This window comes from Podarcis liolepis, assembly GCF_965112155.1.
Source record: "Podarcis liolepis genome assembly, chromosome: 1".
NCBI lineage: Eukaryota > Metazoa > Chordata > Lepidosauria > Squamata > Lacertidae > Podarcis > Podarcis liolepis.
In genome coordinates this window covers 9,802,682-9,830,198 of record NC_139554.1, presented here as the reverse complement: position 1 = coordinate 9,830,198, position 27,517 = coordinate 9,802,682, and the positions used below count along the sequence as shown (strand labels likewise).

The following is a 27,517-nucleotide window of genomic DNA, read 5'->3' as shown; positions in this document are numbered from 1 at the left end:
TTGCACCTAGTCTTTTAGGCATTCCATGAGACTATGATTTATACTCAGAGTAGACCCACTGAAATTTATGTACCTAAGTTAGCCACGTCCGTTGATTTCAATGAGTCGGATTAATGTTGGCTGGAACCCTTAATTGTTCTGCCAGACTATTTGATTTTGGATGCAGTTCTGATGGCAACGCGCTACCCATTCACAACAATTCAGAATGAATAGCCACACTAAAGGGTTATCTTATAATGACTGGAGAGAGGAGCTGGCTATGCAGTTGGTACAGCTGTTTTTATATATGCAATTGTTTTACGTATGTTTTATTGTATCATGAAATGGCTTCAAGATGCTTAATAATAATAGATCTGTGGGGTCAGTATGAATGACACCTGCAGGTCCCTTCCAAACCTGTGACCTGTGAGGTCAGAAAGAGTAACAGGAAACCTGCTGAACCAGCCAAACCTGCTCCTCTGTTAAGGAGCTTATCTGGCCAGTTAAGTACCTCCATTTACATGTCCAAAGTGGTTGCCCTGCTTCCATGAATGGGTGAGTGTTTTCCCACATCACCTAATTGGATGCCACATCCTTCTGGAAGGGAGAACAATAGGTGAAGGGTGACTGTGTGTTTCTGCTTGTGAGTTTGGGTAGGACCACTGGGGAATCTGTGTCAGAAGGTCTGCAAACACCACCTTGGTAGCCAAGCTAAGCTGGGGGCTAACTGTGATTTGCTGCAAGAATATATCACAAATGCTTATCTGCTTGGGAGCTTGGGAGCCTTTGTTTCTTTTGGTTAGTGGGGACAAGGGAGCTTCTCAAGCTGGCTGCTCCTCAGCTACTCCTTTATCTGAGAGGTGGAAGGGTCCTCTAAGCCAGGGGTGAGTTAATAGGGCTATTGATGCCAGCCTACGTAGCTTCCTTTGTGTATAAATAATACTTAACATATCAGCACTTTGCAGACAATTCATGATGGCCTCTTACTGCTCTGCTGTTTGCCCTGTGTCTGTAACGGCAGCAAGACTTTGCAGGCTGTGTTGTCAGTTTAGACCTCTTATAATAAAGCACTAGGGTCGTGGGTTAAACCACAGAGCCTAGGACTTGCCGATCAGAAGGTCAGCGGTTCGAATCCCCACGACGGGGTGAGCTCCCGTTGCTCGGTCCCTGCTCCTGCCCACCTAGCAGTTCAAAAGCACATAAAAAGTGCAAGTAGATAAATAGGTACCGCTCCGGCAGGAAGGTAAATGCCGTTTCCGTGCGCTGCTCTGGTTCACCAGAAGCGGCTTAGTCATGCTGGCCACATGACCCGGAAGCTGTACGCTGGCTCCCTCGGCCAATAAAGCGAGATGAGCGCCGCAACCCCAGAGTCGGTCACGACTGGACCTAATGGTCAGGGGTCCCTTCACCTTCACCTAATAAAGCACTAGAATTGATCCCTCTGGTGTTTTCGATAGGCTTCTTTGATATCCCTGCACCAAACCATTCCCCCTGCTGGGCCTGTGGATCAGGACAGAGTTTTGGCCAATGCTGGAAGCTGGAGACACAGAGGCTTGTCTTGATCTGTGCTGGTCCCAAAGCTGTGGCTCACGGCTCCCTGGAAACCTAATGGAGGAGCAAGATATGCTGGGTTGTTGCTGCTGTGAGCTGTTCCATCCCATGCATAGGTTGTATATATGCGTAAATAAAGACACCATCACCTCCATGGACCTTCATTCCAAGGAAACTGAAACCTGGGTAAGCACTGGAACCCCTGGCATCTCTCACCGGTTGGAAACCGGGATGTACACAACGGTAATAGCAATGGAAGCCAACAACTTGGGACACTTCATTTAATTTTCCTTGGAACATGCCAGAGCTGCCAACAGATACATTCAGTGCAATGATGGCTGATGTCCATTGGGACTGGTAGGGTGGAAGGCAAGGAGACTAACAGCAGGTGGCGCCAGAGCCAATGGCTGGCAGAGTCATTCTATGTTTTGTCCCCCTCCTCCTGTCTGCCGAGCTGAAGAAGGGGCAACATAGAGGAGGAAGCAGACAGCCAGAGCCACCCCCCTAGACTGGTTGTAGGCAAGAAGGGTTGGCTGTGGGCACTCTAAGGTTGGTGGGCAGTGCCCCATTTGCCCTAAGTAAACCAGCCTCCACTGATTCAGTGGTAAAAAGGGAAACCACCAGGGCTGATTGCTGCCAGCGTGAATTTGACTGCTGACTCTAACTACATAGGGATTGCCAATATTCCGAACATACTGCGATCAGTAGGAAAAGGGCTGATGTTCTCAAGTTCCTTATTTATAAGTCATTATTTTAAAAAAAAGAAAAAGAAAGAAAGCAGGAAAAACATGCAACATTCCACTGAACGCTAAATAGCCACTTTCCTCCTAGGCACACTTCAGTCTCCAATGCCCCCAGCCGAGATGGCAAACTGTTTATACACTCTCAGATGCCTAAAGCGCAGCGCTCAACATTATTATTGAGTTGTGCAGAGGCAGTACAGAGGCAGCCTCTGTGCAAAGCGGCATCAAAGCACGAGAAATGTAAGGTCAGTTAAGGCTAACAGTGCGCAGAGGAGCCAGTACCTGGAGGGCAACCAGTTGGCTACCCTGGAGAGCTCCGTTGGTTAGAGCATGGTGCTGATGATGCTCAATCTCCCTATGGTACAGCTGCATATTCCTGCATTTTCAGGGGGTTGGACTAGATAATCCTCAGGGTCCCTTCCAACTGCAATTCTATGATTCTGCCCCTGGCTCTCAACGGACCTCGACATCGGTCACTTTGCAAACCGCTTTGGGGTTTCCTTACAACCGAGTGCCACACAAATGTTGTGGAACAAGCAATATGCAAGTGCGTGGGTCGGCGCCAGCCCTGGTACTCAAGCACATTCATACTTCGCTGGCTGTAGCATTCAGGTGTGAGCGAGCATCACAGAATAGGATTTCCACATTGCCCAGCACCAGCAGACACACAGTGAGGTCCATTTGCACGGTCAGCTGGGAATCCTCACAAGCACCCCTAGAGTTAGCTAATGATGTGTGTGCAAAAACGAGCAAGAACACAGGCAAAAACGAGGCATTTTAAGTTGGCTCAGAATGATGGTCCCCTCCCTCCCCACCCCTTTGCTAGACTTCTCTAAAGATTTTTCTTACTTGCCCCGCTAGAAAAGAAACATTCAGAGACGGCTTTAACTGCCCCTTGCATAAGAACGATGGCTTTGCTTGCGGAAGTTAAGAGGACACCCTCGTATAACATCTGTCAGTATTAGTCCTTCTTGAACTTAAGCTTTCTTTAAAATAAAAATAAAATAAAGTTGCAATGTACAAATGCAAACAAAGAGATCCATATGCTTGCAAATGATGGATCCCATTAGGGCCCAATCCTTTGGATTGTTCTCCCACGTAAACCCGAAGGAAATTCAGTAGGAGCCATAGAACAGCACAATACGGACTTCATCTCGGCAGTGCATCGTCAGGAAAATGTGTCGCTTAATGCTGAATGATGCAACTTTCAAAGGTTCAGAAAGAAACTTCCCTAGACTGGAAGGCACACCCACACTGCAGATGTAGGCCACATCTGCATCACACATTTAAAGCACTATCAGACTTCTTTGAACAGCCACAGCTTTCCCCAAAGAAATCTTGGGAAGTGTAGTTTGCTAAAGGTGCTGAGACCCCTATTCTGAACTGCAATTCCCTGAGTGGTTTAACCATCAAGCCCTCTTCCCAGGGAACTATGGGATTTATAACTCTGCAGGGGGGGACAAGGGCCTCCTAGGAAGTCGCAGCACCCTTAACAAACTACAGTTCCCAGGATTTCTTGGGACTGTTAAAGTGGCATAAATGCGCTTTCAATGTGTGGTGTGGATTCAGTCTTAAACTCGCTTCTTCTTGGAGTTTAATTTTGACATAAACCCAAAGGAAAGGCCCTGTTACTGCCTCCTACTGACTCTGCCTCCCTAGGGAACTGTGGGAATTGTAGTAGGAACTGATAGCAAAAACCTCAGCAAACTATAGTTCCCAGAGTAAAAATTGGTACAAATCTGCCATGAGCTTGTAGTGTCAATCGGGACTTGGTGCATTCCTCGTTTTGGGTTCTGCGGCCTCTTGCACCCTCCTGTCTAATACTTCTCTTTGGCAATTTCACCACACACCATGGGCAGCAATGGCATCCTCACCAATCTTTGTTGATCTTTTTGCCATCTTCCTTTGCGTGACATGCTCGAGGGTCGTAGAAGACATTTCCTAAGCTTCAGCTGGCTGCCTTCATCAACTGTGAACATTGGGACAATTGCCTCGTATGGTTCACTGAATCAAACATATATTTGTCCCCCAAATCACACACACACACACACACACACACACACACACAACGACCTGCCAAAGCATTAATACTGATAAGCACCCTGCCACTGAACCATCATATCAGTTTGACATGAACTCAAAGAGGATCTCTTAGAAAGCGGTGATCACGGGGCGAATGCGTTTTTCTGGCTCACCAAATTCACTGAAGTTACACAAAGTCAGAAGTGCCAAGCAAAACAAGGAACCATGCGTGCTGGCAAAGTCAGCGAGCCAGCAAATGAATGGCTAAGCAGAACAATTTCAGAACAGTTAATAGCGTGGAATACCCTAAGCAAAAAAAGCGTGAAAAGGAATCCATATCTGTAACGGCAGAGAACCCTTCGGTGCCGAAGGACTCCCTTAAAATGAAAGCTTGTTTCTTGACCCTTTTGAGAAGTCAATCCCACCCGCCCTTTCTGATTCTCACCAAAAACCTCACTAACGGATTAGTCTCCTGTCGTCAGCTTACGTTTCCTAAGCAAGGGTGGTCTAGTTAAGCTGCTAATGTTAATTCATCTATATACATAACGGACAAATCGAAAAGCCACTGATCGCTGAGCACAAGATCTCTCTCTGCTTCTGAGAAACCTGACTATTGCACCAGTTCCAAGCGATGTTTGCAACCAAGCTGGCCGAAGCTCGCCCATCATTGCAGCCTAAGATGATGCACTAACCTTTGACCTCGCCCTACGGTTGCAGCTAGCGCCTCGCCGTAGCAGGCTAAGAAGCCCTCCTAGCCGCTCAGAAGCAAAGTAGCCAGCAGGTCTACAAGAAAAGAAAGCACGACCATTACTCCATCTTATAAATAAGCAACTGAGAATTCTGCTCCAGGTGGCCACTCGTGTAGCCCACTCCATAAATGGCATTCTCCGTAGGGTAAGGCACGATATGATACGAATGCAGCTCTTCGTAATAAAGGGATTGAGAACGGCATTCTTGGACCATGAACTTCAGCCGTTTTCGTGCATCCGCGTAAGCAGTCCGGCAGCACGGACTCCCCTTAAAGTATTCATAGCGTTCCCTCTCCGTTTCCAGGTGAATCTTCCGCAGCAGGTTGTTGATCAAGACGGACCGGCGGAGGTAGATCTCAGGATCTTCAAGGAACTGGAGCTTCTGCAGAGAAAGTTTCAAGATACAAGTCCGGTCTTCGGGGAGGATCAGGTGCTGAGGTGAGTTTAAAGAATAAATAGAGACTGTTAGCACAGAAAATGGGTGATATGATAGCCATGTTCAAATATACAAAAGGATGTCACATAGAGGAGGGAGAAAGGTTGTTTTCTGCTGCTCCAGAGAAGCGGACATGGAGCAATGGATCCAAACTACAAGAAAGAAGATTCCACCTAAACATTAGGAAGAACTTCCTGACAGTAAGAGCTGTTCGACAGTGGAATTTGCTGCCAAGGAGTGTGGTGGAGTCTCCTACTTTGGAGGTCTTTAAGCAGAGGCTTGACAACCATATGTCAGGAGTGCTCTGATGGTGTTTCCTGCTTGGCAAGGGGTTGGACTCGATGGCCCTTGTGGTCTATTCCAACTCTATGATTCTATGATTCTATGATTCTATGAAAACTGATTTAGTAAATAACAGAAACATCAGATGTGTGGGATGCAACATAAGCAGTCAAATACAACATTTCCTGTTTGCCTAGAGTGGACATGCAGGGGAATGTTGGTCCAGCCAGTTGAACTTCCTGTTACACCTGGTCTGGAGCATCCTTCCTTTGCATGTGACCAGGTAGGTTGGCGTGACCCTTCCAGACCTAACAAAAGGTCCAGTCATGCTGCCACCTTCCTCTTTTGATGCCTTTTCTTGTCTTGGACTGCATGTGGGATGAGTTCCCATATGGGATGAACTCAAACCCTCTTCTGTAACTCTAAGCTAAAGCCTGCCTTCAGGGATCCAACTGTGAACTGAATGTGAGTAAACTTCTTATTACTTTTAAAAGAAGACTGTTGTGTCTGTATTCTTTTAGGGGGGGAATCAAAGGGGTCTTACCAGGAATAATAGAACTTAAGAGATTCTAACCATTCTGCAACTAGCTTCCTGCTGTGTAAAGAGGGGAATGTACTCTGCTGTATGAATAAACTCACTAGCGTGAGTTAGGAAGGATAATATTTAATCAATATATCCTCTCCTGCTACCCACAACATTCCCACAAGATGGTGAAGAAGACTGGATTCAAAACCTGTACAAAGGTGGGCCAAATTTGCACCCGATTCTCCCTCCGTTGAACTGCATCATGAGATGGAAGGAACTGTTAGGGTTATCTGGCCCAAAATCCTTTTCTCTGTCCTGAGGCTTCCAACATTCAGCCTCTCTGGGTTTCCATGAGTTTTAGTGTTATGAGAGAGGGGGAAACAGTTGTTCCCATCCACATTCTACATGCCATGCCTAATTTTACAAACTTCCACCATGTCACCATTTTCTCTAAACTATGAAGGCCCAAAATGCTGCAACCTTTCCATGTAGGAGAGTTGACCCACCTCCTTAATCATTTTGGTTGCCCTATTCCGAATCTCCCATCATCCCTGATCATTGGGCAGGTGGAATGAGGATGGTAGGAGATAATGTTCTACAACTTCTGGAGGACACTGGCTAGGGAAAGGCTATGGGACTTTGGATTTCTGCTTCAGATGGAATGAAAAATTAAAGCAAATGGGGCCCTTCTGAATTCACTGGGAAGCAAATGCTATGAGTAACGAAGGCATTTCAGAACTTGTGTTTTTATTGTTTTGCGTGCTCTGTGCAAACCACTTAGAGGTCAGAAAATAGTATATAAAAGCATCAAATAAATAAATAAATTTGGCCTCTCTATTGGACTGAAGGGACGCGGGTGGCGCTGTGGGTTAAACCACAGAGCCTAGGACTTGCCAATCAGAAGGTTGGGGTTCGAAAGCACGAAGTGCAAGTAGATAAATAGGTATCACTCCGCGGGAAGATAAACGGCGTTTCCGTGCACTGCTCTGGTTCGCCAGAAGCGGCTTAGTCATGCTGGCCACATGACCCGGAAGCTGTATGCCGGCTCCCTCGGCCAATAAAGAGAGATGAGCACCGCAACCCCAGAGTCGTCCACGACTGGACCTAATGATCAGGGGTCCCTTTACCTTTAGCTATTGGATTGAATACCAACAAAGGTCCGTATAGTTAAAGCCATGGTCTTCCCAGTAGTGATGTATGGAAGTGAGAGCTGGACCATAAAGAAGGCTAATCGCCGAAGAATTGATGCTTTTGAGTTATGGTGCTGGAAGAGACTCTTGAGAGTCCCATGGACTGCAAGAAGATCAAACCTATCCATTCTTAAGGAAATCAGCCCTGAGTGCTCACCGGAAGGACAGATCGTGAAGCTGAGGCTCCAATACTTTGGCCACCTCATGAGAAGAGAAGACTCCCTAGAAAAGACCCTGATGTTGGGAAAGATGGAGGGCACAAGGAGAAGGGGACGACAAAGGACAAGATGGTTGGACAGTGTTCTCGAAGCTACAAACATGAGTCTGACCAAACTGCGGGAGGCAGTGGAAGACAGGAGTGCCTGGCGTGCTCTGGTCCATGGGGTCACGAAGAGTCTTACACGACTAAACGATTAAACAACAACATTGGATTGAAATTAGCTCTCTACAGCAATGTTGTAAATTAGAAGAAGAAGAGTTTGGATTTGATATCCCGCTTTATCACTACCCGAAGGAGTCTCAAAGCGGCTAACATTCTCCTTTCCTTTCCTCCCCCACAACAAACACTCTGTGAGGTGAGTGGGGCTGAGAGACTTCAGAGAAGTGTGACTAGCCCAAGGTCACCCAGCAGCTGCATGTGGAGCAGCGGGGAAGCGAACCCGGTTCACCAGATTACGAGTCTACCGCTCTTAACCACTACACCACACTGGCTCTCTTTGTTTGTTTGTCAAAATCTATTATCAGAGAGTTATTATTTTTCAGGGGGGGGGAGGTCAATTCTTTTTGATCTCAGAAGCATACTCACTTTTGGAAAATACCCCTGGTAATCCTGATGTAAATCTTCTTCTTCTTCTGCATATTTCCTCTTAAAATAGGCTACTTTCGACGTTGTTAAGGTATTTGTCGATACTTGGCTGGGACCTGCTGTGCAAACAAGGAGGAGTTGTCATTAGGAATTGTGCTGTTGGCTTTCCGTATGCCTGTTTCCATTGGACTGTCAACTTCAGTTGTGTTTTATTCCCAGCTTTATTGTGTTAGGAAACATTTTTGATAAAGCAGGTTATAGATATTCTAAAGAAAGAAATATGGTTTGTTTTTGTTTTCAGAAGTAAAATCAATTTTTGTTGCATTTGGCAGCAATTTTCTACAATCACACGACATCCATTTGCAAGCAATTGCAACATGATCAGCTCTATGTATGGACCCAGCAGAACCGTGGAGGAAGTATACAATACGGGAGTTCCACCCCAGGTCTTTTTCCAGAGGAAATGGAATGTCATCTGCTGGAGCACTGGGGGAATTAACAAGACACCCCCTCTCACAGGCTTGTTGGGAGGATTAAATGGAGAAAGGGAAGAACAATGTACAGTGGGACCTTGGTTCTCAAACGCCTTGGTACTCAAACAACTTGGAACCCAAACACTGCAAACCCAGAAATAAGTGATCTGGTTTGTGAACATTTTTCGGAAGCCGAACATGCTCCATTTTGAGTGCTACGCTTCCGTTTTGAGTGCCACACTTCTGTTTTGAGTATTACACTGAGGTCTGTCTGTTTTTGCTATTTATTTTGCGGTTTTGTTTTTGTGGCCCATTTTGTTTTTGCGGCTCATTTTGTTTTGTTTTGTTTTTGTGGCTGTGTGGACCCCAGTCAGTCCAGCTACTGATTGACTGATTGTGTGACTGCAGTACATTGTTTATTGTTTTCCTTTCATGGACCGCTGGTCTTGTTAGATAGTAGAATTCATGTTAAATTGCTGTTTCAGGGGTTGTTTTTAAAAGTCTGGAACAGATCAATCCCTTTTCGCATTACTTTCTGTAGGAAAGTGCGCCTTGGTTTTGGAACGCTTTGGTTTTGGAACAGACTTCCGGAACGGATTAAGTTTGAGAACCAAGGTACCACTGTCTACTGCAATGAGCTCCTTGGAGGGAAAAAAGGTGATATATTAATGTAAGAAATGGATATATAAAAGCAAAAAGGAGGGGGAGGCGTCGGCCGAGAAAGCACTAGTACTGCCCTGTCTAATGCTGGGGAGGGGAAGAGAGGAGGAGAAAGGATTGGGAGGCAACAGGAGAGAGGACCATGCCATCAGCAGGAAGGCAATGCCACCAAACACCCACCTCAGGCAATGCAATTATGGGATGTTAGCCCTGCACAGATGACTTACCTCACAGCTGTATGTTTTAAAAGATAGATTTCCCTTTCGGCACAAGGTGGCAGTGTTGGCACATTGAAAAACCTTAGCAGGTGTTCCAGACAAAACCAAAATAAAAGTATTTCATCTCGCAGTCACATTCAGTTTAGCTACTTTATTTTATTTTTTGTTTTAAAAATTCAATAAAACATTTAGCATTCAACGGTGCTTCCTTTTGTCCTTTCGGGCAGAACTCTCTCGATACAATGGCAGCAAAAGAACATAGCATCTCAGAGATGGGAGCAGAGACTAGTCTCAGAGAGCTTTGGGAAACTGGTTGTCATGCATTTGAGAAGCCTCTGCTTAAGGGACGTGGGTGGCGCTGTGGGTTAAACCACAGAGCCTAGGACTTGCCAATCAGAAGGTCGGCGGTTCGAATCCACGCGACGGGGTGAGCTCCTGTTGCTCAGTCCCTGCTCTTGCCAACCTAGCAGTTCGAAAGCACATCAAAGTGCAAGTAGATAAATAGGTACCACTCCGGCGGGAAGGTAAACGGTGTTTCCGTGCGCTGCTCTGGTTCACCAGAAGCGGCTTAGTCATGCTGGCCACATGACCCGGAAGCTGTACGCCGGCTCCCTTGGCCAGTAAAGCGAGATGAGTGCCAAAACCCCAGAGTCGGTCACGACTGGACCTAATGGTCAGGGGCCCCTTTTACTGCTTAAGGGATGTGCTGACAACGGGGGTTTGCAAAGCCTCTTGCGTGACACTTTCCCAAAAAAAACAAAAACCAGACAATCAGCTTGGTATGGAGCACTGGGAAGCATCATGCAAAGTACTCAGTAATAATAATAATAATAAATTTTATTTATACCCCACCCTCCCCGGTCAGAGCTGGGCTCAGGGCGGCTAACACCAGTAAAATTACAGTAAAATCATAATAGGGGGAAAAACCAATTTTAAATACAAGTTAAAATGCAATTTAAAATGCAGCCTCGCTTTAAAAGTAGCCCATAGATCAAAACCATAATGGGAGGGAAACATAAGGGTCAGACTGAGTCCAAACCAAAGGCCAGGCGGAACAGCTCTGTCTTCCCAGTACTTCCCAGACGCTAAGATTAGGTCTTGCAAAGTGCTTTGTGCTGCATTTCTGAAGCACCTGACACTCTGCAATAATAAATCTGTCTTTATTGGGATTTCTCTCCCACCCCCCCAACAGAGTTCCAGATTTGGAATTTGCTTGCTATCTCGCTCTCTGGTTTGTTGGGATTCCTAGAAAGGCCAAGGCAACTATCTCCTGTTTTATTTGGGGGTTTTTCCCCCACCATCTCTGCCTTTAAAAACAATCAATATGCAACCAGATAAGGTGGAGCGAAGAAGCGAGAGGCAGCTTCTTACAAACCAAATCCGGAGGGCTTGGAGCCAAGCTGAAATTGACATTGATTTTCAGGAGGCAAAACAAGGCTGACATCATGGGATATATGGTGATGTTCTTGGCAGCCTCTGTTTCATAACCTAAAGTGAAGTGTGCGCACTTGCAGAGTGTGCCCTTGCCGTCGAATCTGTTGCCAGCCATCCGTCTTTGTTACACTTTTGCATTTTCAGTCTCCCTTGGGGCGGGAGGTATAGAGCAAGGATGAAATCTTCTCTGATGCATGAACCGTAAGGTTGCCAAATGACCAGGGATAAAATGGTTGGACTGAGGTTCTCTTTTTTTTCTTTCTTTGCTCATTTGGCCTCAGGGCCTCTTGTCAGAATCCATGTGCAGAAGCCGGATTTTTGAAGGAAAAATCAACAAACGTTTTCCTTTACCATGCATATTTTAACTGTGTGAGGCACACACATTATTATTATTATTATTATTATTATTATTATTATTATTATTATTACTACTACTACTACTACTACTACTATTAATATACCACCCTATACCTAGGGGTCTCAAGGCAGTTCCCAAAATAAAATCAAGAGATAAAACCACAAAAGATATAATAAAAATAAAAGCAACAACCCAATGGCCCTCCCCCCACAAAAAGCCACATTTTAAAAAGGCATAGGATGTCAGTCAGATCAACCAAAGGCCTGGTTAAAAAGGAATGCTTTTGCCTGGTGCCTAAAGGGGTATAGTGAAGGCACCAGGTGAACTTCCCTGAGGAGAGCATTCCACAGACAGGGAGCCACTGCAGAGAAGGCCCTGTTCTCGTGTTGCCACCCTCTGGACCTCTCGAGGAGGAGGCACATGAAGAAGGGCCTCAGAAGATGATCTCAGGGTCCAGGTAGGTTCATATGGAAAGAGGTGGTCCTTGAGGTATTGCGGTCCTGAGACATCTGGGACTCAGCTACACAGGTCAATTATAATGTTATAACTGTGTTATAAAAATGTGACATGAGATGGCGCTGTAGAGCTGGAATCCAAAGTGAATGGTAAATTGCTTTGGGACCTTTGATGGTGTTTTTTTATATCTGTGTAGATCCAGCCCCGGTAATGAAGGCTGGTCTAGTAGTGCAAACAGGAAATGGCCCCACCATCTTTAGACCTCCTTGGTCTCTGTGTTGGCCCTTGAAGAACTCAGCAGGGAGCAGGAGAATGGGAGGAAAGCTTCGACTCCTATCAGACCCAACCAGCATGGTCAATGACCAGGGGAGATGGGAGATTGTAGTCCAACAACATCCACAGAGTCTAACCTGCCTCTGCCATTGAAATATACTCGGAGTCGAGAGTGGGTTTCACGCTCTTTATTCAGCTCATAGTGGTGAGGAGGAATGGAAGTTCCCCCAGAATGTCTGCCTTATATACATTATTTACACAATGGACCCCACGTGATTGGCTAATTCCAGGATTCTCCTGTAGGCCGATCAGGTTGCAGAGTCACTTCCACCTGGAGCTGGATTGGGTGGCTCCTGTGGACCAATCAGACTGCTGCATTCTGGATCCTATTGTTCTAGGACCAATCAGACTGCTGCATTCTGAATCCTATTGTTCTAGGGCCAATCAGACTGCTGCATTTTGGATCCTATTCAACTCAGTACATAACAGCCATTCACCATGCTATATTCTGGGAGCGAGCCCCATTGAACCAGGTAGGTCCATAGGTAGGCCTCTCTTCATATGAACCAATGTGGACCCTGAGATCATCTTCTGAAACCCTTCTTTGTGTGTCTCCTCCGCAAGAGGTCCAGACATTGGCAACACAAGAATGGGCATCTTCTATGGTGGCTTCTCATTTGTGGAATGTTCTCCTTAAGAACACCTTCATTATAAACCTTTAGGCTCTAGACAAAAACATTCCTCTTCAACCAGATATTTGGCCGGTTGACACCCCATGCCCTTTCAAATGTGTTGTGGGAGGGGGGATTATTGGCTTGTTTTTTGTTCCTTATTATGTATTTTGAGTTTCCTATGTTGTAACTTCATTTTGTGAACCACCCTGAGATCCATGGAAATTCAAATTTTAACAAAAACAACCACCACAACTGGTTTATGTCTGAGCAGAAATGTCTAAGATTGTTCTGGCGGTGGGCTGTTTCCCTGACTTGCTCTTTCTATCCAGATTTTAAAAGGGCTGGCATGCAAGGATATTTGAACTATTTTTAACCTAATCACGTCACCACCACTAAAATTGGCAGCGAAAGAGGGCCTTTTTATAGGAGTGGGTTCGGAAGGCTCCGGGATGCTCTGAACCTAAGCTAAACCACCGTGATTTATTTGTGAACTTTGGGGAGGACGACTGAGAAAAACCAATTCAATTAATACTTGGCACTTTTTCATAGCTTATTGGAGCATTGAATATAATATTAATTTAAAAGTGGAGAATACTAAGCAAGATAGGCTAATGCTCTGACTGGACACAAGGCAGCAGTTTCCTGTGTTGTAAGTAAGAAAGTGGTTATAAATATACTAACAAGTCCTACAAACTGAGGAGCCAGGATAGAGTCGGTCACGTTAAAGGGGCAGGTGGCACCTTATTGGCTCTCCTGCGTCACCTGATCACAGCTGGGGTACAGCCTGCAGTACCACCGTGTGCCCATCTGCAGTGGTGGCACTGTAGAGCAGCTGAGATGAAACCATCATGTGGGTGCAGTAAGTAAGCTGAGCCCTGTCTTGTCTCCAGCACAGCTGTTTACAGTGTTGTCGCTCTGCAGCGTCGCATTTTCATTAAAGCAATTTGTCGTACCTCGTAATGTCGAATCAGTCCACAGAGCGCCTCTCTACGGTGTTTTCAGCAGCCCTGATGAGTTTCTCCCTCCACACAGGCTCTGCTCGCATCGCTTCCCACACAGTTCTGCTGAACAAACACCTGTTCGATTGAATCGAGGAGAGAGGGAGGAGCAGGGGAGAGGATAGAAAGGGGAGAGGGAGAGAAAGAGACGGAAGCATGTCAGAGCACACAGCTGGATGTGTTGCATCAGCCCAGGACAAACTCTCGTCATAATAATAATAATAATAATAATAATAATAATAATAATAATAATAATTTATTACATACCCAGCCTATCTGGCCCGGTCTCCCCAGCTACTCTGGGCGGCTTCCAAAAGAATATTAAAAGCACAATAAAACATCAAACGGGCTGCCTTCAGATGTCTTCTAAAAGTCAGATACAGTGGTACCTCGGGTTAAGGGCTTAATTCATTCTGGAGGTCTGTTCTTAACTAGAAACTATTCTTAACCTGAGGTACCACTTTAGCTAATGGGTCCTCCTGCTGCCGCCACATCACCGCCGCACGATTTCGGTTCGCATCCTGAAGCAAAATTCTTAACCCGAGGTACTATTTCTGGGCTAGCGGAGTCTGTAACCTGAAGCGTCTGTAACCTGAGGTACCATTGTAGTTGTTTATTTCCTGGACATCTGGTGGAAAGGCGTTCCACTGGGCGGGTGCCACTGCCGAGAAAGCCCTCTGCCTGGTTCCCTGTAATTTCAATTTTTGCAGTGAGGGAACCGCCAGAAGGCCCTTGGAGGTGGACCTCAGTGTCCAGGCTGAACAATGGGGTGGAGGCGCTCCTTCAGGTATACTGGGCTGAGGCCATTTAGGGCTTTGAAGGTCAGCACCAACACTTTGAATTGTGCTTGGAAACGTGCTGGGAGCCAATGTAGGTCTTTCAGGACTGGTGTTATATGGTCCTGGCGGCCGCTCCCAGTCACCAGTCTGGCTGCCGCATTCTGGAAAGAAATACCCTGAAAATGCCTGCTATTCAGGTCTCTGCGCCTTTAAGAACATCCTGCCTCCAGCAGTGGAGCACAGCCATTGTGGCTAGTAGCCATTGATAGCCTTTTTCTCCATGAATTTGCCCCATCTGCTTTGAAAGCCATCCAACCTGATAGCCAGCCCTTCATCTTGCAGGTGCAAATTCCATAGTTCTATGCGCTGGGTTAAAAATGTACTGCCCTCAAGCTTTCTGCTTGCCAGCGCAGGCTAGTTTAGGAATTGTGGAGATCTTTCTTTGAAACAGTAGAAGAACTTCAGCTGTGGGCCTGTACGAGAGCCAGTGTGGTGTAGTGGTTAAGAGCGGTAGTCTCATAATCTGGGGAACCGGGTTCACGTCTCTGCTCCTCCACATGCAGCTGCTGGGTGACCTTGGGCTAGTCACACTTCTCTGAAGTCTCTCAGCCCCACTCACTTCACAGAGTGTTTGTTGTGGGGGAGGAAGGGAAAGGAGAATGTTAGCCGCTTTGAGACTCCTGAAGGGGAGTGAAAGGCGGGATATCAAATCCAAACTCTTCTTCTTCTTCTTCTAGGATGGTCCAGAAGCCACACTGTCCCTGGAGCCTTCAGGGTTGGCTTTTGGTGGCACCTCTGCATGGCGTTCAAGTCTCAGAAGAAAGCTGAAGAATCCCGTGTGGTTTATGTGTGATGGGAAGTTCTCCATCGTCAGACATGCAAGTTTCAAGACTGCTGTCGAAGTTCGCGAAGATTTAGCTCACCTGGCAATTTAGCTTCTCAAGTCCCAGGCTATGGGGTAGAACCCCAAATAATTAGAGTGCACAGGTGGTCATGACTCAATTTCTAAAACTCCAAGTCTCCCACAAAAATGGCAAAATGGGGCAGAGAGAGAGAGAGATGTTTACCACGTATAGGAACCAGAAGAGTCTTCCAGCAATTGGCAAAAAGTTGACAAGCTGGAACCCAAGACGATCATGGGTCTGGAAACCAAGCCCTATGAGGAACTGTTGAAGGAGTTGGGTGTGTTTAGCCTGGAAAAGAGGGCACTGGGATACAATAGGATAGCCATCTTCAAATATCTCAAGGGCTGTCCCATGGGAGATGGAGCAAGCTGGTTTTCAACTGCTCTGGGGGGTAGGGCCCGAATCAAAGGAGTCCAATGATGAGAAAGGAGATTCTGACTCAACATTAGGAAGATCTTCCTGATAGCAAGAACTGTTTGACTGTGGAACGGATAACCTTGGAAAGTGGTGGACCCTCTTGGAAGTTTCTAAACAGAGGCTTGGGTGTCCATCTGTCAATAATTCTTTAGCAGTGATTCCTGCAATGCTGGGTCCTTTCCAACCCTACAGTTCTGTGATTCTATGGAGGCTGCCTGTGCTAATTTATACATTTGAGTGAAAATTTAGAAACAGGGGTTCTAGGATTTAAATGGCAACGCAATGCAATTCCGACGAAAGAAGAATGGCAGACAAAGTTAATGGACTACGCAGAATTAGATAAAATGACAGGAAGGATTTGAAACCTGCAGGACCAGAGATTTACAGAAGATTGGAAGAAATATACAAATTATTTGAAGAGCAACTGTATTCATCAAATTACGCTAGTAGGACTACAAGAAGTTTTGTAAGGAGAAATGTATGAAGCATTGCAAAGTAGAGAAAGAATAGAGATATTAGTTATGAGTTAAATGTAATTGTGGAAGTAAGAAATGTATATTTATTGAATAAATTGGAAATTTTTCAGATGTGATTGATGGAAGTAAAAAAAATGGTATAAGATATGAAAATATATTTAATTACTGTTGAAAATGATATGTTGAAAAACTCTCCCACCTTTGGAAGAACTGTACGGTTCCCGTTGCCTTAGGAAAGCAAACAACATCCTGCAGGATCCATCTCACCCGGGATACAGTCTGTTTGCACTACTGCCTTCTGGCAGGAGGTATAGAAACATCAAGTCAAGGACAAATAGACTGAAAAACAGTTTCTATCCAAGAGCTGTGGCCTTTTTGAATGCTGTAACTCGATAGTGAGACCTGGGAGTTTGATGGGTGTGGGTGTGGTTGGAAGGTGGTTTGTTTGGTTGTTGTTGTGTTTTTGCTTTTGTTGTTTTTAAGGGATGGCATCCAATTTCGTTGCACTTGTGCAATGTTGCACTAGTGTAATGACAATAAAGTATCTATCTATCTAATAAAAAATTATATTTTTAAAAAATAGCAACGCAATGCAACTCACCTCTCCAGGTGCTGCTAACTGTTGATGTGCAAGTTCAAGACCCTGCCCCCATTTCTCACTCCTTTGGTTTCTTTTTCCCTATCGGCTTAAGCCAGACTCACAGTACACAGCCTTTCAAATACAGGATTCTTTCAGAGAAAGAACTGTCCTCCGCAAAGCAGGGCATGCAATTACTCTAGCGCCAGCCAGCCATGCCCTGGCTCAAGATACTCCATTGCATTCCGCTTCCTCCCCCCATTTTCCTCCCCCATGCTCAGCATTCCGTGGGGACCGAGCATGCCCAGTATTCATCAGTTTCCTCTGCAACCCACAGGGTTCCTCTAAAACCTTCCTCTTCTGCATGGGACGTGCCATTTCGGGTTCATAAGGACAGGTTACCTCTTTCAAGATACGAAGGCTATGTTTGCATATGAGGCTGGCCCCATCTGGCCCGAGAGATGCTCAAAAACTCCCTTACATTTGCCAAACCAGACAAGCCCCCAAACCCATCAGTTGACCAAGTTCTAAACACGAAGAGCGGGGTGTTTTCGACATGGTGCATCCCAAACTTCACACTGGTCTTCAGCGTTGATTTCTCTCCCTCACTACCCCCCGGCACGACTCTTTTACAAACCTGGACCTGGGTTCAAATGTGACCTCAGGCAGGAATCGGCCTCAGGCAGGTCTCCTCACCCCCACCCCCACCCCACCCCAGCTCTAAAAGGGAACATAGGCCTGGTTCCTCACAGGGTAACTGTGCAAAGGGAGCTTTGCAAAAAGTGCTTGGCGAATGAACTCTTCAACCTCAAACCTATTGATCTGGAAGTATATCCCATTGATTTCGATGGCACCACTTAAGTGTGGTTAGGAAATCAGCTGGGGGCAGGGGGGGGCGGAACGCTGCATATATATAATTAATCTTAATTGCAGAGGGCCCTGGAAGACCCTGCTCCACAATCCATCTCTTGTTCTTCCGCTGGAGAGGACAATTTGGGGGAGTCTATTAAACACCTCTAAAGTATTGGATGAGGACCATAGCGCTGCCACTCGTGTTCAGGAGACATTGTCAGAAGATGGATTAAAGATCTGGGTGCTCTATTAAAAGACATTTTCATGTACTGTACACGACAAAGGCGGCAAGAGTCTTAATAGCACAAGGATGGAAGAATGAAGAAATCCCGACCAAAGAACTGTGGCAAGAGAAACTGATGGACTATGCAGAATTGGCAAAATTGACACACAAACTACGTGATAAGGACAACCGTGACTTTAAAGAAGAATTGGAACCTTTTACAAAGTACTTAAAGAAACAACAAAAAGAACTGGACTCCTTGGCAGGTTTTGAATAAACATACACAAATTTATTATTGGTAACATATGGATAGATAAATTAAGGATCTTTACAATTTTATAATATGCAGAGAATAACATGTGCTGAAAAACCAGAGAGAGGAGCTGAGGGAAGTCTGGGGGGGGGTTCTCTTGGGGGAGGGGGGAGGAAAAATAGGGAGGGAAATGAATATGATATGTTTTTGATAAACTGTTATGTTGAAATTCCTAATAAAAAATATTTTTTTTAAAAAAAGATCTGGGTGCTCTGAGATGTGGTGCTGCCGAATGCACTTTTCCCTAAGACAGGTATGGGGAATATTTCCATCCTTAAAGGTAAAAGGTAAAGGACCCCTGACAGTTAAGTCCAGTCGCAGACCTTACAGTTATATTATTCTGCGATGGGCTGGTTGATGGGCCTACTGATCTCTGCCAGGCTGATATAAGACCCTCAGCTGATGCCCTGCATTGACCATCCAGACAAAAGCATCGCAATGTGTTTTCCTTTACTAGCACGGTCTCTTAAAACAATATTTAAAAGTCTGGATTTCTTAAGCGCACCAGCATGCCTTCACAATGAAGTCGCTATGTACATTGATTGCCAAGGCACATTTCCTTCCAAAGTATCTCACAGAATCATAGAACGGTAGAGTTGGAAGGGACCCCAGGGGTCATCTAGTCCAACCCCCTGCAATACAGGAATCTCAGCTAAAGCATCCACGACAGATGGCTGTCCAACCTCTGCTTAAAAATACATCGGAATCCTACCCTCTGCAAACTTTGATGTGGAGCACAGGGCGGGCACCCTCTTCACTTTTGGAAAATTTGCTGGATATACTCAGGAGACTTGGTCATCCCAATTGGCGTGTGCTGCTAATGACGAACCTGTTTTAAAATGCTTAAAATTCTGCCAATCAGCTGTTTGCTCAGGAGAGGAGAATGGGAAGGGCTGAATCCAGACACTCCCCACCCCCAGCAGTGGCGTAGCATGGGGGGTGCAGGGGGGGCCGGCCGCACCGGGTGCAACATCTGGGGGGGGCGCTCGTGGAGGGGGTGGGTGCCAGGCGTGCGGTGCGGAGAGAGAGCGAGAGACTATCTGGGGGAGGGACAGTGCAGCGGCTGCCCAGCGCAGCACTGAGCGTGGGACAGAACCACACCAGACCAGGCAGCAGCAAGAAGAAGCTGGCAGCGGCGGCAGGGTACGGGTTAGGGGGCGCAAATTACTTGCCTTGCCCCGGGTGCTGACAACCCACGCTACGCCACTGACCCCCAGCCTCCTCCAGCAACCCAACAGTGGGATTTGAGTGTTTTTCATAAGGAGTCCCACAGTATTGGTTGCATGCCAAACAACATTTAGTTGTGCATACAGCCTCTCATCTGTGCAGCTACAGATAAGCATGTCAAAACTATGCCCCTAGAGCAGGGGTAGGCAACCTAAGGCCCAGGGGCCAGATCCGGCCCAATCGCCTTCTAAATCCGGCCCACGGATGGTCTGGGAATCAGCGTGTTTTTACATAAGTAGAATGTGTCCTTTTTTAAAAAAAATGCATCTCTGGGTTATTTGTGGGGCCTGCCTGGTGTATTTACATGAGTAGAATGTGTGCTTTTATTTAAAATGCATCTCTGGGTTATTTGTGGGGCATAGGGATTTGTGGGGCATAGGGATTTGTTCATTTCCCCCAAAAAAATATAGTCCGGCCCCCCACATGGTCTGAAGGATGGTGGACCAGCCCATAGCTGAAAAAGGTTGCTGACCCCTGCCCTAGAGAGATCAAGCCCCAGATATCTGCATTTGCTAAGATGGTCTGTTTTTATTTCAACATTTGAAACTTGATAGGATGTGAAGATTGAAATCACAGCATATTTTATTTCTGACTGCCTCCGAGAGTCAAAATGCAGGTGCATTTTGTTTTTGATTGATGGTTTGCTGTAGAATTTAGTATCTGACAGTACTTATCACACAATATAGAATGGCATTTTGCATTTGACACCTGATGAAACTTCATAATTGATACCTGCCAAAATCCAAAACAATTAAGAGGCACCAATGAAGGACTCCAGCAGCAATAATTCCGGCAAAGGATGAATGAAAACTTGGAAAATTTGCTGAGTTTTTGAATGATTTTATTCATGCACCATGCTGCAGAAGGTCTTGGTGGATTGCTCACACCCAGCCTTTGCCTTTTGTGTATAATTGATTAACTATTGTTTAATCAATTGATCAAAAAGTAATATGGATGAAATCCCCACGATTTATGAATGTTTAAAGCACTTCACGTGCATTATCTTCAGTGATCTTACAAGAACCTTGCAAGGTATGTTAGCATTATTATCCTATTGCAGATGAGCGTCTGAGGAACGAAGGGCTAAACTGAGATTCCTGCATTGAAGGGGGTTGGACTAGATGGCCCTTGGGGTCCCTTCCAACTCTACAATTCTATGATTAATTGTTGAGGGGGCTTCCTAGCTCATAGGACGCTGTCTTATACCAAGTCAAACCACTGGGTCCATGTAGCTTATTATTTTGTACTCTGGCAGTGGCTTTCCCAGACATTCCCAGTCCTGTCTGAAGATGCCCAGGACTGAAGTTAGGACTTTCTGTATCAACACAGATGCTTTTTTGCTAAGCTACAGCGTTTCCCCGATAAGTCACACACTCTAAGGCACTAAATCATAATTGCTCTATCTATCTAATTTCTCCTGTAGGTATAGATAGATCGCTATGTATAAGTGCGGAGAATGCCTGCTGAATGGAGGAAGCACAGAAACACGGGGTAGTGTCGATTCAAAGGCGCCAAGAGAAAAACTGCAGACAGACGGCTTATTTTTCATTAATTCGCTGCAAAGTGTTATGGCGAGCCTTTCTAGTTTATATATATTTTAAAAGTGGCATGTGGAGCAAAGCAAGGACAACGACAACAAATGACCGCAGCGGAAATGAGTGGAATCTAAAACTATAAAATAAAAGATTAAATCTTAAGGAATCGAACGCACTGCCCGGAGAATAGGCATCATCTCTAAACAATGCCAGAGAATAAGCCTCAGCTCCAGTCACAAAACGGGTATTTTGATCTGCGCCTAATCCCTCCATATTGGCACGTATATGAGCTCTCTATATATAGACAGTTATTTCATCCAGGGAGGAGGCTGCTTCACATGGATGAGAACTTTTAGTAGTGTTTCTATGGTTACTTTTCAGAGTTTCGAACACTCGAGGCTGACAAGGTGGGGTTGTGTTGGGGACTCTCCAGAACAAAAAAAATAATGAGTATCTGGGTGGGGTGAGCGAGGAGTTGCAAATTGGCTCCGGAGTGAGTATGAATTTACACACACACACACACACACACACACAAATCTGGTCTTCTCCTTGCCACCACCTCGCTCCTCCTTCTTCCCCATAGGACTGGATCTCTCCAGGGGCAAAGAGGAAAACTTCCTCCAAGCCATCAAGCATAAGGTTACCAGACGTCCCCGTTTCCCAGGGACAGTCCCTGGATTTACAAATCAGTCCCCATACAAAATCCTATCATTCCTACTCAAGTTGAAAAAGTGTCCCTGGATTCATTGGGGGGAAAATCTGGTATCCTTAATCAAGCAAACACCTTCCAGCAAACATATACAGGAAGACCACAAGGTTAAAACGAGGGAGAAAACAAAAGCCACCTCAACTGTCAAGAGGGGGTTCATTTTGACTGAGATGCTGGTCACAGGATGTCATAGCCAACGCTGGCATTTCGGCACCCAAGGAAAAGCCCAACTTGGGGTGCGCCCCCTCTCTGCGAGGGAAGAAGGGGTGAGAGAAGAGTGACATCAGGGAGAAGGCGGGAGGGAGATCAACACTGTGATCTGCTGCCCCTGGGGATCTGCCACCCAAGGCGGTCGCTCACCTGGCCTCATGTATGGGCCAGCCCTGGTCTAGCTGACTTGAAGATATATCCTTGAACAGTGACTCTGAGAGGTTATAGGGCGGATGAAGCCCCCCTGTTCTTAGCTGGGGAACGCTTCGGCCTTGGTGAGGAGAAGAAGAGCACACACTTTGCAGGGGAAATGACCCAGGTTCGGTCCCTATCCTGTCCTAAAAGATATCAGGTACCAGGGTAAAGGGTCTCCCCGCCCCACTCCCGGCTGCCAGTCAAAGGAAAGGAGGCGATGCTAAACTGAGTGAGCCCAAACTGGGTTTGAGCGGTCCAGTAGCCCAGTCAGGCACAAACCAGCTCCATTTCTTCGCCTCGATACTTTCCCCACCCTCGGGCGCCTGAAAGCTTTGCCCCGCGTTGCGCGCTTCCTCGGCGGAGCTTGGGGAAGTCTGTGCATGCTCAGAAGCACTCTCGCCAGCGCCGAGCTCCGGGAGCGCACGAGGAAGCAGACGGAGGAGACTCGGTCCCGGTGAGGACTAAGCAGGCAAAGTCCTAGCCTAAAGCTCAGAACAAGAAAACGGGGAGAAAAGGAGTCGGGATCGCCCGGTTTACCTTCCCAGTCGCTGCAGGAGCGCACATGCCAGAGAGGAGCGGGGTGCTGGCTGGGGCGGTGGGGGGCTGCCTCCTCTTTCCCACGCTCCCTTCGGCAAAAAAATAGCCTCTCCCGTGGCTGCAACAAGCCAGCCCAGCTCCTGCGGGTCCCTCCAGTCACTGTCGAGCTCATCGCCTCCCTCTCTCCCCAGGAGCAGGGAGGCGGTCGCCCAGATGTTCCCTTCCTTCCCGGATTGGTCCAGAGGGAAAAGATGTTGGGCTCGTTGCTAGGCGAGTTGCTAAGAGGCGGTGACGCTCTCGCAGCATCTCCGGAGCGGCTCGAGAGCCCTCGCCGAATGTCCTGCTGAGATGCTCAAGAGGCGGGGAAGGAGGGTTTTTTGGGGGGGGAGAAACACACTCGGCCCCCAACCCAGTGGGAGCGCAGGGACGGTGGGAGGCGGGAGGGAGGGGAGGGGCTGGTTAGTTGTGGGGATGGAGCCAGCGAGGCAGAACCATAGAACTGTAGAAAGGGCCTCCCAAAGGTCATCCAGTCCAACCCCGGTAAAGCAGGAAAAGTGGCTTGTGGGATAAGGAAAGGGGGAGGGAGCATTACGACGGGAGGGTGGATGTGTTCAGGTGTATTTATTTTTGCTCACATTTATTTATTTAACAGATTTATCTACCAATATTATTTTTTAAAAAAATCCTGTTTACATGAAATTGGTATTTATTCTTAAAATAGCAAGAAAGCTTTGAAAATAGGAGACGTAATGGGTGGGATTCACATGACCAGCCCCATCAGCAGATACCCTGGTCAAGGATTTCTGCTCCTCCAACTGAGCTTTGCACAAACACCCCTCGCCTCCACGCACGTGCTGCCTGAGTCCCCTGAAATCGGCTGCGATAGGGTCAGGACAACCCCCAGAAACAGGAACACAGTGCAGGGAGGAGAGAGAAAATCCTTCCATCTGGAAAGCTGAAATGTTTGCGCAGAGGGAATGATTAGAAGAGTGCAACACTGCATTCCAATTATATTTTTCTAGTAAGTTTTATATACTGCATTTTTTTAAAAAAAAAATCTAAGTGGTTATCATAAAATGTCACACACTTTTAAAATCAATTAAAACAGACTTTAAAATAGCAAACATTATATGCTTATTTACATATATATATTGCATAATAATAATAATTCCAACGCAGTTTGTTTTTTATATTGCATTCATATTCTACCTTCCCGCCCCCCAAGGAGCTTAACTAGGCATACATGGTTCTCCCCATCCTCATTTGTTCACCACAACAGCCCTGTGCGGTAGGTTAGGCAGAGAGGCAGTCACTGGCCCAAGGTCACCCAGTGAGCTTCATGACTGGGTCAGGATTCGAACCCTGGTCTCCCAGGTCCCAAGGGACGCGGGTGGCGCTGTGGTCTAAACCACTGAGCCTCTTAGGCTTGCCGATCCGAAGGGCGGCGGTTTGAATCCCCGTGATGGGGTAAGCTCCCGTTGCTCGGTCCCTGCTCCTGCCAACCTAGCAGTTCGAAAGCACACCAAAAAGTGCAAGTAGATAAATAGGTACCACTCCGGCGGGAAGGTAAACGGCGTTTCCATGCGCTGCTCTGCTTCGCCAGAAGCGGCTTAGTCATGATCTGGAAGCTGTACGCTGGCTCCCTCAGCCAATAAAGCAAGATGAGCGCCACAACCCCAGAGTCGTCAACGACTGGAGTTAACAGTCAGGGGTCCCTTTACCTTTACCTCCCAGGTCCCAGTCCAACACTCTAACCACTACCCTGCACTGTCTCTCTTTACATAGAATGATATAAAACATTGTTCAAAAGCAGGCTTTAGAAACAGTGAACGTAATATATTTAGTTACCAAGATTTACATACCACTTAAAACTATTTACATATTGGAAAGAGATGATAAAAAGTTACATCCCACTTGAAGAAGAAGAGTTTGGATTTGATATCCCGCTTTATCACTACCCGAAGGAGTCTCAAAGTGGCTAACATTCTCCTTTCCCTTCCTCCCCCACAACAAACACTCTGCGAGGTGAGTGGGGCTGAGAGACTTCAGAGAAATGTGACTGGCCCAAGGTCACCCAGCAGCTGCATGTGGAGGAGCGGGGAAGCGAACCCGGTTCCCCAGATTACGAGTCCACCGCTCTTAACCACTACACCACACTGGCTCACATGAATGCAGGTTGAATCAACCCAAATCATTGCCTGGGAAGAAAGCAATGGCTGGAAAAGGTGTAGTGATGGCATTGCCAGGGTAAATCTTTAGGGCACATGTCTCGTGTCCTGCTAAGCAGAATGAACAGGAGGACCGCCAAACACAGCAAGCCTAGCTTGCCACATTTTGAAGGAAGGGGAGTAATCACAGAATCATAGAATTGGAAGAGATCCCAAGGGTCATATCCACCCCTTGGTATTGCAGGAATCTCAACAAGATCATACAGGTGGTCATCCAACCTCTGCTTAAAAACCTCCAAGAAAGGAGAGTCTGCAACCTCCCCAAGGAGTCCTTTCCACTGTCAAACAGCTCCTAATTTTCAGAAAGCTCTTCCTGATGTTGAGTCGGAATCTCTTTTCTTGTAACTTAAAGCCAGTGGTTTGGGTCCTACCCTCCAGAGCAGGAGAAAACAAGCTTGCTCCATCTTCCATGTGATAGCCCTTAACATATCTGAAGATGGTTATCATATCTCCATATGGACCATAAAGAAGGCTGATTGCCGAAGAATTGATGCTTTTGAATTATGGTGCTGGAGGAGACTCTTGAGAGTCCCATGGACTGCAAGAAGATCAAACCTCTCCATTCTGAATGAAATCAGCCCTGAGTGCTCACTGGAAGGACAAATCCTGAAGACTCCCTGGAAAGAGAAGACTCCCTGGAAAAGACCCTGATGTTGGGAAAGATGGAGGGCACAAGGAGAAGGGGACGACAGAGGACGAGATGGCTGGATAGTGTTCTCGAAGCTACCAGCATGAGTTTGACCAAACTACGGGAGGCAGTGGAAGACAGGAGTGCCTGACCCATGGGGTCACGAAGAGTCAGAGACGACTAAACGACTAAACAACAACAGCAAACATCATATCTCCTCTTTTCCAGGCTAAATGTACCCAGCTCCTTCAACTGTTCCTCATCAGGCTTGGTTTCCAGACCCATGATCATCTTGGTCGCCCTCCTCTGCACACGTTTACCTTGTCAAAACCCTTCTTAAATTGTGGCACACAGAACTGGACACAGAACGCCAGGCATGGATTGTACCAAGGCAAAATAGAGCGGGACTATTACTTCCCTTGATCTGAACCCTTTTACTTCTGTACATTACCATTTAAAGAGAGACCTTCTCCCCACCCCCAGGAAGTCCATTAGAGTCTGAAATTGTAGCCCTGGTGCTAAGGAGTGTGCTCTCCCAGAAGCCCATCTCACATCTCAAAGGATCTGTTCAGTACTATTCCCAAAATGGTAGTCTGGGAAACAGACTGGTTTTGTTCCTCCAGTCTTTCATATTTTGAGACAGGGCAGGCATCCACTATTGGCACCTTTCGGAAACAACTGAAGACTTTTTTGTTCCGGTAAACTTTGCCGGCTAGACAAATTGGTCTCTGCTCAGTATTCTTTTTAAATTTATATGCTGTTATTTTCGGTGTGGGTTACTGGGCTGTTTTTACTGCATCTTGTACATCACCTTGGAGCTCTTGAGGAAGGTGATTAATAAATTAATAAGAATATTTCCAACAAATCTCTGAGTGGTTTACGGCATCGTAAAAACACCACAAATAAATACAACTTACAAATCCATATTTTAAAGCAGTACAGATTGATTATACGGCCTCTTAAGACATCATCATAAACTGAAACAGCTAATATATGGGGGCCACAATAACCACGAGGAGATCCAAAATACAGGAATACAACCAGTCCCCCCCCCCCACCAAATATGCAGTACAGACATATCTCGGGTTGAAGTAGCTTCAGGTTAAGCATTTTCAGGTTTCACTCCGCGGAGACCCGGAAGTAACGGAGCGCGTTACTTCCGGGTTTCACCGCTCACACATGCGCAGATGCTCAAAATGACGTCATGCGCAGAAGCGGCGAATCTGCGCACGCACAGACGCGCGGACGCGGGTTGCGTTTGCTTCATGATGCGAATGGGGCTCCAGAATGGATCCCGTTCGCATCCAGAGATACCACTGTACGCTTTTATAGGAAGCAATAGCCCTCTCTCCTCTACTGCTGTCTCCCCAACTTCTTGTTGTCTAGTCGTTTAGTCATGTCCGACTCTTCGTGACCCCATGGAAAGGAGCACGCCAGGCACTTCTGTCTTCCACTGCCTCCCACAGTTTGGTCAAACTCATGCTGGTAGCTTCGAGAACACTATCCAGCCATCTCGTCCTCTGTCGTCCCCTTCTCCTTGTGCCCTCCATCTTTCCCAACATCAGGGTCTTTTCCAGGGGGTCTTCTCTTTTCATGAGGTGGCCAAAGTATTGGAGCCTCAGCTTCACGATCTGTCCTTCCAGTGAGCACTCAGGGCTGATTTCCTTAAGAATGGAGAGGTTTGATCTTCTTGCAGTCCATGGGATTCTCAAAAGTCTCCTCCAGCACCATAATTCAAATGCATCAGTTCTTTGGTGACCAGCCTTCTTTATGGTCCAGCTCTCACTTCCATACATCACTACTGGGAAAACCATAGCTTTTACTACACGGACCTTTGTTGGCAAGGTGATGTCTCTACTTTTTAAGATGCTGTCCCCAC

The 27,517-nt window shown here is 46.5% G+C and overlaps 2 long non-coding RNA genes across 2 annotated transcripts in view; one reads left to right on the top strand and one right to left on the bottom strand.

Moving 5' to 3' along the window:
• The window catches only part of LOC310685841, a 177,841-nt gene that overhangs the window by 74,127 nt on the left and 76,197 nt on the right, over positions 1 to 27,517 (top strand). The window lies entirely within an intron of this gene.
• LOC310685805 lies at positions 2,292 to 22,963 on the bottom strand. Its single transcript, XR_014515549.1, has 4 exons — positions 22,783 to 22,963; positions 13,783 to 13,905; positions 8,284 to 8,402; positions 2,292 to 5,477 (listed from the first exon to the last, which is right to left on the bottom strand). It is a non-coding gene; the product is annotated as an uncharacterized lncRNA (long non-coding RNA).